This window comes from Elaeis guineensis, chromosome 7 (genome assembly GCF_000442705.2).
Source record: "Elaeis guineensis isolate ETL-2024a chromosome 7, EG11, whole genome shotgun sequence".
NCBI lineage: Eukaryota > Viridiplantae > Streptophyta > Magnoliopsida > Arecales > Arecaceae > Elaeis > Elaeis guineensis.
This window is the reverse complement of record NC_025999.2, coordinates 98,061,982-98,079,159: the sequence shown is the minus strand read 5'-3', so window position 1 is coordinate 98,079,159 and position 17,178 is coordinate 98,061,982. Positions and strand designations below refer to the sequence as shown.

Genomic DNA, 17,178 nt, shown 5'->3' with positions numbered 1-17,178 from the left:
TTCATAGTTTGAACTATACAACCAGCAAAATTATAGGATTATAAGCTGGGCTAAGCTTATATTTATAAACACCTTGGAATGGATTTGGAGTGGGCTGATTTGAATTCCATAAGAAAAAAAAATCTGCCCTTAGTGTTTTGATTAAATACCTAAAATTGAACTCATCTCAGTCAAATTGGGAAAGGCTCAATGCCTTTGTGAAAGAATTACCTTGTCTATGATCTTGGAACTAGAAAAGTGCAAAATACTTTGTTCATTAGTAATTGAAAGGAACACAATCACTATTAACACATACATAATATTCAACTTCTGCAATTTTTCTTTTATTTTTGAGAATGATGATGTAAAAACTTAAAATCATGATCATTGATTTATAAACTTTAAATTTCTTGGGTCCTATTCTCTTGCAAGAAAATTCATTTTTTTAAGGAAAAAAAATATTGGGTCATATATAGTCAGTGCCTTTTTTTTCTTTGGAGGATTTAACTTCTTAGATCCTGTTTGGATTTTCTTATAAAATTGAGCTGAAAATTCTACAAAATTTGTGGATTGGTTCGACTATTTAAACATGGCTCAATCAACCAAAGCATTTCCCAGGCTAAATCTCATGGGAAGAAAAAATCCTTCATGAGTCTTTTTTTTTTTTTTGGCTTCCTACAGCCCAAAAACTAGGCTTTAAGCAGACTTTTAAAAGATGCTAGCTGGATGCATCAACAGACTCGATTCCTATAGGATTTTTGGCTTAATCCCGCACGAATATCTAGACAAGCACATGAAATGCCTAATTTATTGTAGACCATAAAGCTTTACCAATCATTTGTTCACTTTACACCCTAGCTTATGCAGCATTTAAAAGCTTTGCTACCACAAGCTTCACCAATCGGTGATTTGCTTTAGAACCTAGTTTATGCAGCATATAATGACTTTCCTACTACAAGTGAATTTCATGGGTGTTTTTGTGATGGTTGTGAATTTAATGCCAGGCAATATTAATTATGAATTAATTTTAAAAAAAATTGCATTACATAGAAACGTAGACCCGTCTTTTGATTAATGTACATATTCTATTGTATCCGTACATTTATTTATTTTTGTACGGATAAAAAAATTATGTACATTGATCAATTGATTGTCCAGTATGGACAGCTTGGAAAATGTGAGTAATTCTATAGGTCATTACCATAATCAAATGGTATGCTGAGGGTTCGGAATAAATTTCGGATGGTATTTTCCTTTTGTTCTTCCTATACGGAAGAACTAAGGGGAAATGCTGCCGAAATTTTTTTCGGCTCTTGTTGCATATCATTTGATTTTTGTAATTGACCTATAGAATTAATGCATTTTCTGAATGGGATAGGACCTTCTTTACCTATTAGTTGATGATAGCAAGCATTTACTATGTAAACTTTATGTAGCTGTTATTTTTTTGGATTTTATGAAATGACTGATATTTTTTACTCATTGCATTAATATAGATTGTATAAATTTTTTTATTTTTAGATAAATTGCAAGTTCGATCAGTTTTATCCTACAATGGACAAAAATTGGATAAATAAACCAAGGAATAGTAAAGAATATTTAGATGGAGTTCATGACTTCATTAAATTTGGTATGGAGAAAAGTAGTTTGAATGGAAAGATTTTATGTCCATGTCGAAAATGTGTAAATAGTTCTTCTTTAGATCCACAAAATGTTGAAGAACATTTGGTATGGAATGATTTTTTAAGAGGTTATACCGACTGAATTTTTCATGGAGAATCTATGTTGCCATCATCATGTAACCAACCCCTGACTCATTTTGGATCCACTAGCCTAGAAGACAATTCTGCAAGAGATGATGATATAAGGGGTTTGATCACAGATGCTTTTGGATTTGATGTTCAAAATTTAGGAGAATCCAGTAGTATACAAGAAACAGTTGGGATATTTGATGGACGTACGCATACGGAACGTATGCATGTTGAGGAGCCCATACATACATCTAATGATGAGACAGCTCGTTATCACACCTTAATAAAAGATGCAGACGAAGAATTATATCCGGATTGTACAAAATTTTCTAAGATTCCTTTTCTTGTACATTTATTTTATATAAAATATTTGAATGGATGGTCTGGAAAGAGTTTTACCATGCTGCTCAAGTTATTAAAGGATGCATTTCAGAAAGCACTCATTTACCACCATCGTATTATGAAGCCAAGAAAGTAGTAAAGGAATTGGATCTTGGATACGAAAAGATTCATAGTTGTCCGAAAGATTGTATGTTATATCGGGGTGAAAACGCTAATCAAGAGTCATGCAATGTATGTGGATCTTCAAGATGGATAACACAAAAAGAAGATCGAGATGATGTACTGAATGAATTGGATGCAACACGGAGTAAAAAGAAACCGGCCAAGGTATTGCGTTACTTTCCTCTTATACCTAGATTGAAAAGGATTTATGCATCATCAAAAACAGCTTCATCAATGAGATGGCATCATGAAGGACGTACAAAGGATGGAATGTTGAGACATCCAGCAGATAGTCTTCAATGAAAAGCATTTGATGATAGGCATCCTGATTTTGCCTCTGATGTTCGCAGTGTTAGGTTTGGCTTAGCTTCTGATGGCTTCAATCCATTTCGGACCCTGAGTTCTACCTACAGCACTTGGCCAGTCATTTTGATACCTTACAATTTGCCACCGTGGATGTGCATAAAACAATCATCACTTATCTTGTCAATGGTTATTCCAGGAGATAAGGGTCCAGACAATGATATTGATATTTTTCTTCAGCCTTTGATAGAGAAATTGAAACAGTTGTGGGAGGGTGTTGATGCATTTGATGCTTCCAACGGCCAAACATTTAAACTACGGGCAGCTTTGTTATGGACTATTAATGATTTTCCAGCATATGCCAATTTATCTGGCTGGAGTACAAAGGGACGGGTCGCATGTCCTTGTTGTGGAGATTCAACACATTCAATTTGGTTAAAACATGGAGGTAAATTTTGTTACATGGGACATCGTCGATGGTTGGAAGCAAATCATCCGTTTCGATTTCAGAAAGATTTGTTTGATGGTACTATAGAATTGGGATGTGCCCCTATTCCACCTTCTGAACTGATGTTCATAGACAAATGGATGGCATGAATTACAGCTATGGTAAGCACTCAAAGTCCTCTAAAAAAAGAGGAAGGAATGACGTTGAAAGCTCAATGCACGAAGGGTTACCAGAGGAAGTCAGTATCAGTACTATAGATGCAGAGGTGTTTCAAGATCCAGACAATTATTTCGAGGATGAAAATGAGGAAGACACACAGATAGCATCTACACAACAGCCAAGTAAATATTTATGAAAAAAATGAAGTATCTTTTTTGACTTACCTTATTGGAAACATAATCTTATTCGGCATAATCTTGATGTCATGCATATAGAGAAGAATGTTTGCGATAATTTACTTGGAACATTTTTAAACCTTGATGGAAAGAGCAAAGATAACATGAAGGCACGTCTTGATTTAAAAGAAATGGGTATCCGACAGGAACTTCATCCTAAAATGCTTGCTAATGATAGAATTTATGTGCCTCCTGCATGTTACACAATGTCTGCTCGAGAAAAGGATAATTTTTTGGGAGTTTTGAAAAGTATCAAAGTACCCGACGGATATGCATCAAATATTTCACGATGTGTGCATCTAAAGGATCGAAAACTTTCAAATCTTAAAAGTCATGATGGTCACATATTGATGCAAGATATTTTTTCAATAGCTTTAAGATCGTCATTGCCGAAACAAGTTGTTACAATTGTACTTCGATTATCGTCATTCTTTAAGGCATTATGTTCCAAAGTTATTGATCCTCGGGAACTTGATCAGTTAGAATCCGATATTGCAATTACACTTTGCCAGATGGAAAAGATTTTTCCTCCTGGATTTTTCACTATTATAGTACATCTGCTCATTCACCTAGCTTCAGAAGTTAAAGTTGGTGGACTGGTACATTATAGATGGATGTATCTATTGAGAGGTATTATTACAAACCTTAAATCTTTTGATAATTTTATTAGAAACAACAGCATACTGATATTTTAATAAATATTTAATTCTTGAAGGTATCTTGTGCGTCTTAAAGATTATGTACGAAATAGAGCCTATCCCGAAGGCTCGATTACTGAAGCATATATTGCGGATGAATGTTTGACATTTTGTTCAAGATATCTTCAAGGTGTAGAGACTATTTTTAGTCGACCTCAACGGCATAATGACTTTGTGGAGAATGCAGAACTGTATAAGTTCTTAATTGCTGGAAAATTCTTGGGAAGAGCTGAAAGTATTGTACTTGATCAAAAATCCTTAGCACAAGCACATCGTTATGTGTTACTTCATAGTGACATAATATCTGACCATCGCAGGTTAGTATATTTAAGGAATGACATCAAAATTTAAATTTTATATTAGATATAATGTTCTAAATGATATATTTATATTTTATGCAGTGAATTTTTAATTTATCAGAGACGAGCCAATCATAACATTCGTCCTAATGCAAGGATTGAACAGCGATGGTTGGTCGAGTTATTCCCTATGTGGCTTTCGAATCAGGTGTGATTTATATTTAATTATGGGATATATTAATTTTTGATACATATTTAATATCAGATAACTCAACTGCACTTCGTTATATCATTTTTTGTTAGGTATCAAAGATGATGGAGATAAATAATTCAGATGAACTAATAGCTCTTGCTCGAGGACCTAACAAGATTGTGAATAGATATAATGGTTTCATAATTAATGGCTTTAAATTTCATAGTAGAGAACGAGAGAAATTTAGAAAAACACAGAATAGCGGTGTTATGGTGGAAGCGGATGGAAAATCCTATTATGGTGCACTTAAAGATATCTATGAGTTGGATTATTATGGAAAATTTAAAGTAGTACTGTTTAGATGTGATTGGATAGACATAAACTCACCAAGGGGTTTGAAACAAGATGCAAATGGATTTACACTTGTAAATTTTTCAAGGTTGATACACACTGGTGTGTTATTGAAGGATGACCCATTCATTTTTTCATCTCAAGCTCGTCAAGTATTTTATGTACAAGACGTAAAAGATAAAGATTGGTTTACTGTCATCAAAACAAAACCTAGAGACTTATATGATATGGGAAACCAAGTGGAGGATGATGACGATGACACTTATACACAATGTATGCCCTACAATTTTGTGCCAGCTGATGATTTAAATGCTACGACGACGTTGGTTAGAACAGAATTCGAAGAAAACACTACTGCTTGATTGTTACTGGTAATAATTATTTATGATGTATATATTTTGCATTAATTATTGTGTTATTTTACTCCATATATTAACTGATTCTACCTTTTATTTATATAAATGCTAGGTGACATCATGCGTCGTAGGGGACGATATGCTGGTGTGCAGTTTCAGTTTTCACAGACAGAGGCCGGTACGTCTTCTTCAGCACAGCAGCCTGAGGCTAGTTCAGCTGCCCAGCATTCTGAGCCCTGTCTTTCATCATCAGCACAGCACGATCCTCCTGTTCATCAGCCAGATGATGAGATACACGTGTAGGGTATATATTGTCTTTCATGTAATTTTTTTTTATTTCATTTTATATATATTTATGATATAGTTACTTTTATGTATTTTTTGCAGACGGATCCGGGAGAGTATGCCCCAGACGCGGACCCACAGTAGTACGAGATGTGTGGCAGATGCGTGAGGGTGAGAGGATTGTTGTGGAGTGCAATCAGCTAGGTCAGCCAATTAAGAAAGCTGCCTGCTTATTGACTTCATTTTTGGAGACTGTTGCTCGGAGGCCTCAGCTATGTCCGTTGGGCTATGCAAAATGGAATGACATGCTTCCAACGTACAAAGTTGAGCTCCTCCGAGTTATAGAGGTAATGAATTGATGTTCATACTGTATATTAATTGTTAATCATTTATATAATTTATTTCATTTAACTTTTTTTTTTATAGAGCAAGTTTGTTCTCCCTCCATCCACTCATGATTTTGTAATGAAGTCTCTCAACCGCAAATGGAAAGAATATAGAGCACAATTGAAGAAGGACTATATGAGACAGGGTATGACAGAGGAGGAGGTTGCTAGGAATTGTCCTCCTGATGTACCCCCTCATCAGTGAATGGAGTTGGTTCATTATTGGTTTCCGAGATGGCACAGGTATATTATTTGTTTATTATCTTTTTTTTCTAAATATTTTATAAAAATATTGATTTTTATTATATATTATATATATAACAAGTTCTTTACTTTATTTTACAGACTTATTCTGCTATTGGTAGAGCTGCACGAGCAGCTCAGTCTGTTCCTCATACATCGGGGTCGAAGAGTAATGCACGACTCCGACAGGAGTTTGTATGTTCCTTAAACTTTTATAATTAACTTTTAATTTTTATGTTGAAATATTTATATAACTAATATCATTATGTATCGTGGACCATGTCTGTATCATGATACTCATATATTTTTTTAAATTATTATAACTGTTTGCTTAAAATTGAAATTATTTGTGTAGGAGGATGAGCATGGGAGGGAACCCGGACAAGTGGAGTTTTACCGGATGACTCATACTCATCAGGATGGTACTTTTGTTCGAGATGAGTCGAGAGATTTATATGTACGACATTATTAATATTATATTTTTTGCAATGATTTAAATTTAATTTTGTTAGCTATTAATGTATAACTCTTGTTTTCAAAAAAAAATACAGGAGAGGGCTACATCTCTCATTGCGGAGCGTGACGACGAGTCCGCAGCATCTACGCAGCAAAGCCGTATCGAGCCGAGGTGTTCACAGAGTTGATGGGACCAGAGCGCTACGGCCGAGTGAGGGGTTATGGAGTAGGAGTCACCCCCACTCAGTTATCTGAGGTTAGTAGATATACGCAGCATGCTGCAGCAGATGCTCAGGATTCACGCGTTCGCAGACTCGAGGCGGAGATACAGGAGATTAGATAGAGTCGTGCCGCTGAGATGGAGGAGATGCGACAGAGCCGTGCCGAGATGCAGGCCATGAGGGGACAGATTGATCGCCTTACATCTTTATTAGAGATGTATGGTTCATCTCAGGTAAACACATAATATTAAATATATATTTTTATATTAATTTAATGATTTATATATTTTTATTTATAGATATGCAAATCATGCTTTTGATATGTTTCTTGTAGGCTCCTGGCATATCAGGCACCCGTCGAGATAGCGGCACGTCACGTGGAGACAACGACGACCATCCGCCTGCAGATTGATATTATTTTATTTTTATTATATTTTTATATTTATTTATATTACTCTTGATTGTAATGGACGATTAGTACTTTATTTTTATTTATATAAAATATTGTCTTTTGGTTTGGTTAAATTTTCTATTTAAGTTTGCTTTTGATGTGAATGGTGGTGATTGTACAGGTGTGAATGTGAATGTGGTGATTGTACAGGTTTATGTTCGAATAATTGATATAATTTCGTACAGGAATGTATGTATTCTTTTTTTTTTTTGTAGATAATACCTGTATTTTTTTTTTCTCTTAAAACCTTTAACGACGCTTATAAGCGTCGATAAAGACAAAAAGCCGACGCTTCGAAAAGCGTCTTGGTAGAGTGGATGACGCAGAGTCATTAACGACGCTAAAAAGCGCCGTTAAAATTACTTTTTGCGATGCTTTAAAGCGTCGTTAAGACAAGTTTAACGACGCTTATAAGCGCCGTTAATGTTAATTTTTACGACGTTTTAAAGCGTCGTTAAAAAATAACGACGCTTTTAAAAAGCGTCGGCGCTGTTCATCTCCACTCTTACATAGGCGACGCTTTGCCGACGCTTTTCGAAGCGTCGTAAAGCGAAATAGCGACGCTTTAAAGCGTCGTTAATGATCATTAATAGCATCGTTAATGACCATTTTTCCTGTAGTGTTAATAATTTTCTATGGGATGAGGTTACAGGGTTAATACCTGGGAAGTGGGATTTTTTCCATGAAATCCTATAGATTAGGACTCAGGTGCCTTGGAATAGTTTGGCAATAGGGGCTCCGCCAATGAGTGCGGCAGACCGAGTAGGCATATGTTCACCACCATGCTACGTGACATGGCAACATCAAGGTCAAGGACAGGTATGGGTCATGTAATCTGCCCCATTTTAACAGGTATGTGTGTCATATATTTTGGCTTCAAAGGACCCAGGCTTTAAAGGAAAAAATAGAGACAGATGCATGTCATGTGATTTGCCCTATTTAACAGATATGTACGTCATATGTTCCGACTTCAAAGAACCCAAGCCTGAAAAAAAGTAGTAATCGGAGCGAGTTTATGTTAAAGAAATGGAGTTAAAAACTTCCAACAGGGCTGCTTTGCAATCCGAGCGTGCACGTCTCTTCGAGATCTCTCCACGAAATTGGACTGCTCCAACGTTCCAGCCTTTTTATTTTTTTTCTTCCGATTTTGACCATTCATGTGGCTTGAGCCTATGTGAAGGACATTATTAGAAGACCTATTTTTCATAAAGTTTTTTTTTTTGCACTTCTGCATAAAATTGAAATCAAGGATTTCTAATTCCATGAGATATCATGTCACTTAAAAATCAGCTTGACCTCTCACCTCTCTCCTATTGCCATCCAATATGAATGCAACCGACTTAGCTTTCACGGTCGGCTCCTTCCATTGCCATCCGATGTTGATATGGCCACCTGAGTTTTTTTTTTTTAAGCTTAAGTTAGATAAATTAAATAATAAAATATAGATATATCCATAAAAATTAAAAATAAAATATTCAAAAATTGTGATGATAAGTATTGAAGAATCCTATATTATAGTTCTAGTATGATTAATCATGTAATTCGCCGTTCAATTTATAGTATTATTGGCTTGTCTATAAATACGTGAGACCTCAATAAAAATAGGATATACATCATTTATCAATAATCATGTAGAAAAGGATGTATTTTTACATCAGTAGATGTTGCTGTCGGAGAGTCGAGCTGGTTCAGACCATTGAGTAGGAGTCGAAAGAAAGAGAGATGATCACAAGTCAGTTAGTTGAGACCTCCAGATCGGGTGCTGGTGCTACATTTTTGGTCGATCCCTCGAGTCAAATTCTATAAAACTATTAAAGACAGGAAAGTTCTCATATTGAAGGCTCTCCGATGGTGGATCCTTCGATGCTTAAGTCAATCTCCTGTGGAAGCAAATAGAGAAGATTTGAAAATGAGAGTAGAAACTTGAAGGATGTTATGTGGAGGATGAAGATTAGTGGAACTCAGAGTTCTGTGAAAAGATAGATTCCAGTTTATATGGAATTAATCTTTAGGAGAAGACATACGGAGTAAGTATTTACTCATTTGGAGGGTCTCAGGAAGTTGATTTTTATAGACGAAGATAGATATTTATCGTCTTCGAGAACGTGTGCCATTCACCAAAGAAAAAAAGTTGTAGGGACAAGCTTTGACTGTTAGGAAATATTGGCTCATACATTCCAAAGTTTACTAAAATTACGAATCTTATTGAGTGAAGAGGGGAGTGGAGACTGCCATTGGATCGCCAGCATTTTGGTGGACAATCTATTCTACGATGTATCAGTAAAAAATAAATTTGAAACCATCTAATAGTTGTCAATGAATCTCCTCCCAAATAAATATAGGAGCACTAAACCTCTTGCGCGGCATAAGCCAATTATTCCCATATAGCTTATAATTCTATCATTATCATTAGTATAGTAGTCTCATAAAACCTAACACCTCCAGCAGTTAAAAGAATTCCAATAGCACCTCTTGTTACAAAATCTACTCCATCTAAAAAATCTCTCTCCTGAACACTATCATCAAATTTGATCTAAGGGAGGTGGCTCTCACGAGAAATAACATATATATCGGGGCCCCCCTCCTCTCAATGGTCCAATTGAATCTGATAACTATGTAAACTTATTAGCTAGTGTAACCACTTTAAGCAAAATTACCCTTTCTTAACAAAAAAAAAAAAAAGCAGCAGTAAAATTACCCTTCGGTCTTAGCTTTGGGGAATTTGGCATGGCTACAAGATTGCTGCCTTGTGATCATGCCGGTCAGATCGTTCATGTTGCTCCTTGACTATACATTCACAACAGAATCTAGAGCTAGGTTGGGCGGGGGTGTGGATGGAGGGGGATTTCATGATGATGGCACAGTAAAAAATAATTTTTTTTAATTAATATAAAAAATTTATTTATCTAAATAATTTGATTTTTAACTTTTTTATCAGAATGATGCAAAATCGGTAAAACGTCATTTTGAATGATATTTTATCATGGCCACGTCACCCCCATTTTTCACATAGATCACGTAAAAAAAAAATTTAAAATAAAAAATATCAAAAAATATGACGTTTTTAAAAATGTCATTTGAAATGGTATTTTTAAAAATGCCATTCTAAATGGCATTTTTTAAAACGCCATATTATTTGATATTTTTTATTTCGCCCCTAAAAAAAAGAAAAAAATGCTAAAAAATAAAAAAATTAAATTTATCAAAAAATAAAAATTATAATTTTGAAAAAAATAAAAATTATCATTTAAAATTAGTATCTTCATTTCAAATTATCTTTTTAAAAAAAATATCTGAAAAAAATTGGTGTAAAAAAAATTAAAAATATCATTAAAAATTTTAAGAAATAGAAATTATAATTCTTAAATTTAAGAAAATAAAAATTTTAATTTTAATTCAAATAAAAATCATCATTTCAAATTACAATCTCCATTTCAAATTAATTTTTTTTAAAAAAATATCATAAAAGAAAAAAAATAGAAAAAATAAAAATTATAATTTTGAATGAATTTTAAAGAATAAAAATTTTAATTTTAATTCAAATAAAAAAATAATTTTAAATTATTTTATCCATTTAAAATTTATTTTTTTAAAAAATATCACAAAAAAATCTTAAATTTTTTTTTAAAAAAATTCCATAAAAAAAGAAGAAAAGAGAGCCAAATAAAAATTATAATTTTAAATTTAAAAAAATAAAAATTTTAATTTTAATTCAAATAAAAACTAACATTTCAAATTACTTTCTCCATTTCAAATTAATTTTTTTAAAAAAATATGTCAAAAAAAAATAAAAAATAAAAAAAGTACCATAAAAGAGAAAAATATTTAAAAATTGAGAAAAAAATAAAAATTATAATTTTTAATTTAAAAAATAATTTTTTTAATTTTAATTAAAATAAAAAATACCATTTCAAATTACTTTTTCCATTTCAAATTAATTTTTTAAAAAATATTCCAAACAAAGAAGTAAAAAATGAGAAAAAAATAAAAATTCAAATGGTAACTTAAATAAAAAATATAAATTCAAATTATTTTTTTCATTTAAAATTAATTTTTTTAAAAAAATATCTCAAAAAAATTTTGGGGGTTAAAAAAATAAAAAATATCAAAAAAAAATCAAAAAAATGAGAAAAAAATAAAAATTATAATTTTAAATTTTAAAAAATAAAAATTTTAATTCAAAATTTTTTTTCATACCACACCGTACATAGCTGTTTGTGTCCGTACCAGATCGAGATGTACCAGTGCGATCCGATTCATCTCATAATTAAATTATCTGATATATTATTATTATTTATATTATAATTTTTATAGTTCTTTTAGCATAACTTTTTCTCTCCTAATATTTCGAGACATATTAGAGTATGTGTAACCATATCCACAAAGCATAATATCCGATCACTTGAAAATAAATAATATAAAATAAATTCAATAATTAATAATATTAAATAGAATAAAAATGTCAAGCGTACAAAAAATAGTACAATAAAAGTTTCAAAAATATTAAGTATAAATCTAAAAAAGACTAAGTCCTACAAGGACGTCGTGGTGTCCGTGGTCGCTTGACCTTCTTAGGAAGATCCTCAACGGCTGCTCTTGCTCCTGCTGTGATGGCTCCTCCTTTATATCAGTGGAGGAGATCTGCTGGTCATGCTGCTCAGGAGTAACGGATGCTGTCGGATCATCTACGGACTGAGCGACCCGCTTAACCCTCTCATCTGGATTCACGAATGGGCCTGAAAAGAAAGTATCATACTCATGTGGCCAACTGGTATTCGATGATGTCATCTGGGGGATGTAGGAAGAAGAAGGCGCTGCCATCTGTGGATCAAAAGGCGATGGCATCTATGCAGCATCTAGTGATGACATCTGCAGAATATGCGGTGATGACATATGTGGAACATATGATGACGACGTATATCTCATATCTGGCGCATCGGTTGCTCCATACCAAAGCGCACAGCTATATAGATCAACACCAATCGCCACCAACGTTCCAAAACTTGTTCTCTCTATCTCACGCAGTATCCGAATCCATTCATCCTCATCAGTCATAGATAAAGTACGACGAGTGTCCAACACAAGATCCGATATAGAATCGGTCTACAAAATAAAAATAAAACAGTCAATATACTGTAAAATATAAAATAAAAATATAACATAAATAACATAAACTAATTTTCGTAGTCTTACCAATAGACGCATAGCAGAACTCTCGCCTCATATCTGAGAACTGCATACCGAGGCTGTTCAATAACTCGCACTGTAATATTAAAACACTAAGCCATGTAGTCATCGGTATATGAATAACCTCTCAAAATAGGATCACTATGAACAATGTGATCTCGACGTACATCCCAAATATCGATGTATTCTGCATGTCTGATACGCCAGTCAATATGAGCTCTCTCTCGTCGATTAATACGATGAATCTCTAGCTGGTATCAAACTGCTCTGGGATACCCTGAATCTGACCAAACTGCCACAGACACGATCGAAAAGATGTCACTCTACCATATCAAAATAAATAAATGGTACCCTAGAAGTCCATATGTCATGTCCAACTGTATACATCTGCGGCAATATAGCCAACATCTCATCTGTATATGGCTCCCACAAAATCTGATAGAGTTAAAATAAAAAAAATTAGTAAGCTAAAATTTTAATAGATTATGAATACTGTAAAATGATATTTGTAAAAAATTTAAAATTTACTCGTCTATATGTATCAACTAATGTATCCAACTGGCACCTATAAATCCGTGCCACTCTCGTCGATACGTGATGAACGTTGAATGCAACGTTCCATCTGTTTCACAATCTACTTATGTTAAATAAATTTTATCAAATTTAAAATAGTAAGTTTCAAATAAAAAAAACAATATTTTTATATCTATATCCCAAAGATCCGTCCAGCTTGAATGGAACATCAGGATCATGCTGCTCTGATGGCATCTTGAACAACTATCGTCGTAATGGACTGATAGTCGGCATACGCTCCCATACCCAAATTTGCAAATTTCAAAAAAATCATACATGATATACTCAATGTTTGGAATATAATTGAATATTAAAAATAAAAATTTTTAATTCACATACCTGTAATAATTCAAGATAACCATCAATCTCACTCTGATCAGCATAAGAATCCCGACACATAGCCCTGTACACGCAAGCTAGTACTGCACTGCTCTAACTGAGTCTACGAGTGAAGTCTAAATCCTTTAATAATGGTAAAAACATCAACTTCATCTTATTCGATGAAGTATTGGGTAACAGGACATCACCTAACAATCGCAGCACTTGACCTCTAACATACTGCTGCACCATCTCCTCTGGTGCATCATCCGCAATATGAAAATATCGATAACGATCATCCAAACACTCAATCCTGAGTCGTGAATGATCGAAAAAGTATGCGTCGGGCTCAAACCCTAACAATCGCAAGCACAAAGCCGCCACTCCAGAATGGTAAGCATGGGATCAACTCCGGTAACTGGATTGCCATCAACTGATAGTCCAGTAAGGATGCTGACATCCTGTAAAGTGATGGTCGCCTCACCAAATGGAAGATGAAATGTGTGTCTCTGGATGCCATCTCTCAAGCAAAGCAGTAATAAGACCAACGTCTATCCGTATACGACTGATCCGATATATTCCATAGAATCCAAGATATTGTAAATAATCCAACACTCTATGTGTAATATCCTCTGTCCTCCAGAAGTCAGCATCAGATCGTTGTAGACGAAGGTGTCTGGACTCCTGTAATAAAATATAATAATTAGATAATGTATATGACTTTTTAAAAAAAATTAAATAGTAAATAGGATTGAAATATTTACGCCACCATCTAAAATAGTCTGTGATCGATGGTGGTCCTGCAATGTAAGAATACTGCTGTCTCGAGAATCGAGATACTGCAGATCGTAAGTCATAATATGCTAATGAATCTAAAATAATAATATTATCACAAATGTATTAAAAAATAAAAAATATAATATGATAGTCATTCATTTTATGAAAAATATATTTTAAATACAATATTATCACACAATACAACTTAAACATAAAATTCAGTTCATCTCAGGATATTAAACACGTATATTCAAATACAATTTTACAGAAATACATAAAACAATGACGAAAATACATCTTTGGAGCCTTTAATTTCTTCCACTGCTTGAAGTTGAAGTGTGTTGAAGTATCCTAGGATAGCGGCGGCGGTCATAACCCTGTTCCTTACAAATGTCACAGTGGTTCTTACTTCTTATTTGCCTATCATCCATCTCATTTCGTAGTCTTGTTGATTTTGGTCTACCTTTCTGTTTGGGTCTCAAACGATGATGATCAGGAATACATTTGAACATACGTGTATACATTCAATAACTTCATGTGGTAATGGATTAAAGTCACCGCTCCAAGCATTCATATATGCTGTAATTGTATATGCATCATCTACAAAACCACTAAAATGTACAGCAATTTCTTGATACAGATAAAATGTGTGAACATAGATATTTGTACATGCTCCACTTTCCACAAGAATATTTTTTTTCAGTTAAAGTAACAATATAAGAATTTTCTCTACCTCGTAACCCTACACTTGCTCTCCTTGTAAGCACTTCATATATACCTCTTTGAAGGTTGAATGCTGTTACTCGGTGCTGGTTAGTTTTAACTTGATCTTCAGCAATCTTAATTACAACATGAGGAGTAAAAAAATTATTTGGATTCTCCTCTACATATCTCAAAGCTTGGGCATTCCTCGTATTGAAGTATTTCACAAGACGATAAAATGTCATTTGAACACAAGCTGTAATTGGCATATTTTTAGCTCCTCGTAAAACACTATTAAAAATCTCCGATAAATTTGTAGTTAAGACACCATAGCGCAGGCCATCATCATGTACCAACATTTACTTCTCTTTTTCTATATTGGACAACCAGCTCCAAGCCTCTTCATTCACTGTTCTGATTCTACCCATGATAAAGTTGAACTTGCGAACTTGATGAGCGCTTCCTGCTTGCCATACTGCTCTTTTCAGCTGCACATTTTTAAAATGAGTGTTAAAATTACTGCAGATATGTCTTAAGCAATATCGATGATAGGCACGTGGTGGACTCCATCCAATAGACTCATCAGCGATGTCATTTAATATACCTGGATACCTATCAGAAATTAAGCATATTCCATTTTTATCTTTGACGATATGTGTTCCGAGCTGGAAAAGAAACCAACTCCAATTTGCAGTCGTCTCCTCATCCACAATTGCATATGCTAATGGAAATATCCCATTCTCTGCATTAATTCCTGTTGCAATTAACATCTTACCTTTAAATTTCTATTGCATCAATTCTTGTTGCAATTAACATCAATTCCTGTCGCCGGGGGGCCGCCGCAGGGGCCCGCCGCAGCCCATCATCGAGGGGGCTACAGGGGCCCACCGCGGCCCATCTCCGGGGGGCTGCCGTCGGGGCTCGCTGCGGGGAGCAGCCGCCGGGCCGCCTCAGGGAGCAGCGGCTGGGCCGCCACCGGGGCCCGCCACCCGCCACCAGCCGTCTGTCACCGACGGCCAAGGAAAAAAAGGGAGAGAGAGAGAAAGAGGGAGAGAGAGAGAGGAAGAGGGAGAGGAGGGGGCCGGTCAAGGGAAGGGGAGGGCTGGGGCCCGCCACGGGGGGCTATCGTCGGGGCGCGCCGGCCCATCGCCGGCCCTCTGTCGCCGACAGCCAAGGAAAAAGAGGGGGAGAGAGAGAGAGGAAGAGGGAGAGGAGGGGGCCAGCCAAGGGAATAGGAGGGCCGGTGCCGCCGTCGGGGCGCGTCGGCCCACCGTCGGCCCTCTGTCGCCGGCGGCCAAGGAAAAAGAGGGAGAGAGAGAGGAAGAGGGAGAGAGAGAGAAGAAGAGGGAGAGGAGGGGGCCGGCCAAAGGAAGGGGAGGGCCGGGGCCCACCGTCGGGGCGCTCCGGCCCACCACCGGCCCTCTGTCGTCGGTGGCCAAGAAAAAAGAGGGAGAGAGAGAGAGAGGAAGAGGAAGAGGGAGAGAGAGAGGAAGAGGAAAGAGAGAGGAGAGAGCTCACCGTCGCTGGGAGGTCGCCGCCGTGCCGTCGGAGAGGAGAAAACGTCGGAGAACGCCGGAGAAGAGGGAGAAAAGGAGAGAAGGATTTTTTTTTTAGATTTTAAGCTTCAAAAATGCCAAAGGGAATAGCGTTTTTGAAAATGCCATTCCCTTTGGCGTTTTCCTCCATTTTTTTTTATGGTTTTTTTTATTTTTTTTTATTTTTCTTTACTTATTTTTATGTGATTTTTTAATAAATAAAATTAATTTAAAATAGACATAGTAATTTGAAATGATAATTTTTTATTTGAATTAAAGTTAAATTTTTTTTAAGTAATAATTATAAATTTTATTTTTTTATCATTTTTTCTTTGAATTATAATTATAATTTTTAATTTTTTAAATTTAAAATTATAATTTTTATTTTTAAATTAGAATTAGAATTTTTATTTTTTTCAATTCAATTCTTTTTCCTTTTTTTATGGTATTTTTTATTTTTTTTACACCAATTTTTTTTAGATATTTTTTTTAAAAAATAATTTAAAATGGAGAAAGTAATTTGAAATGATATTTTTTATTTTCACTAAAGTTAAAATTTTCATTTTTTTTAAATTTTAATTTATAATTTTTATTTTTTTTCATATTTTCTCTTTTTTTTTCACTTTTCATATGGCATTTTTTTCTATTATTTTTCTTGAATTCAAATTCAAATTTTATTTTTTTATAACTTATAATTATAATTTTTATTTTTTTCTCATTTTTACCATTTTTTTCTTTTTTTATGAAATTTTTTTGAGGTATTTTTT

General features: G+C 34.5%; 1 long non-coding RNA gene across 1 annotated transcript; it reads left to right on the top strand.

The window, feature by feature from the left end:
* Positions 1-6,546: 6,546 nt before the first annotated feature.
* On the top strand, positions 6,547-7,393 carry LOC140859424 (uncharacterized). The gene is made up of 3 exons (XR_012142898.1): positions 6,547-6,648; positions 6,743-7,101; positions 7,203-7,393. It is a non-coding gene; the product is annotated as an uncharacterized lncRNA (long non-coding RNA).
* The last annotated feature ends 9,785 nt before the right edge of the window (positions 7,394-17,178 follow it).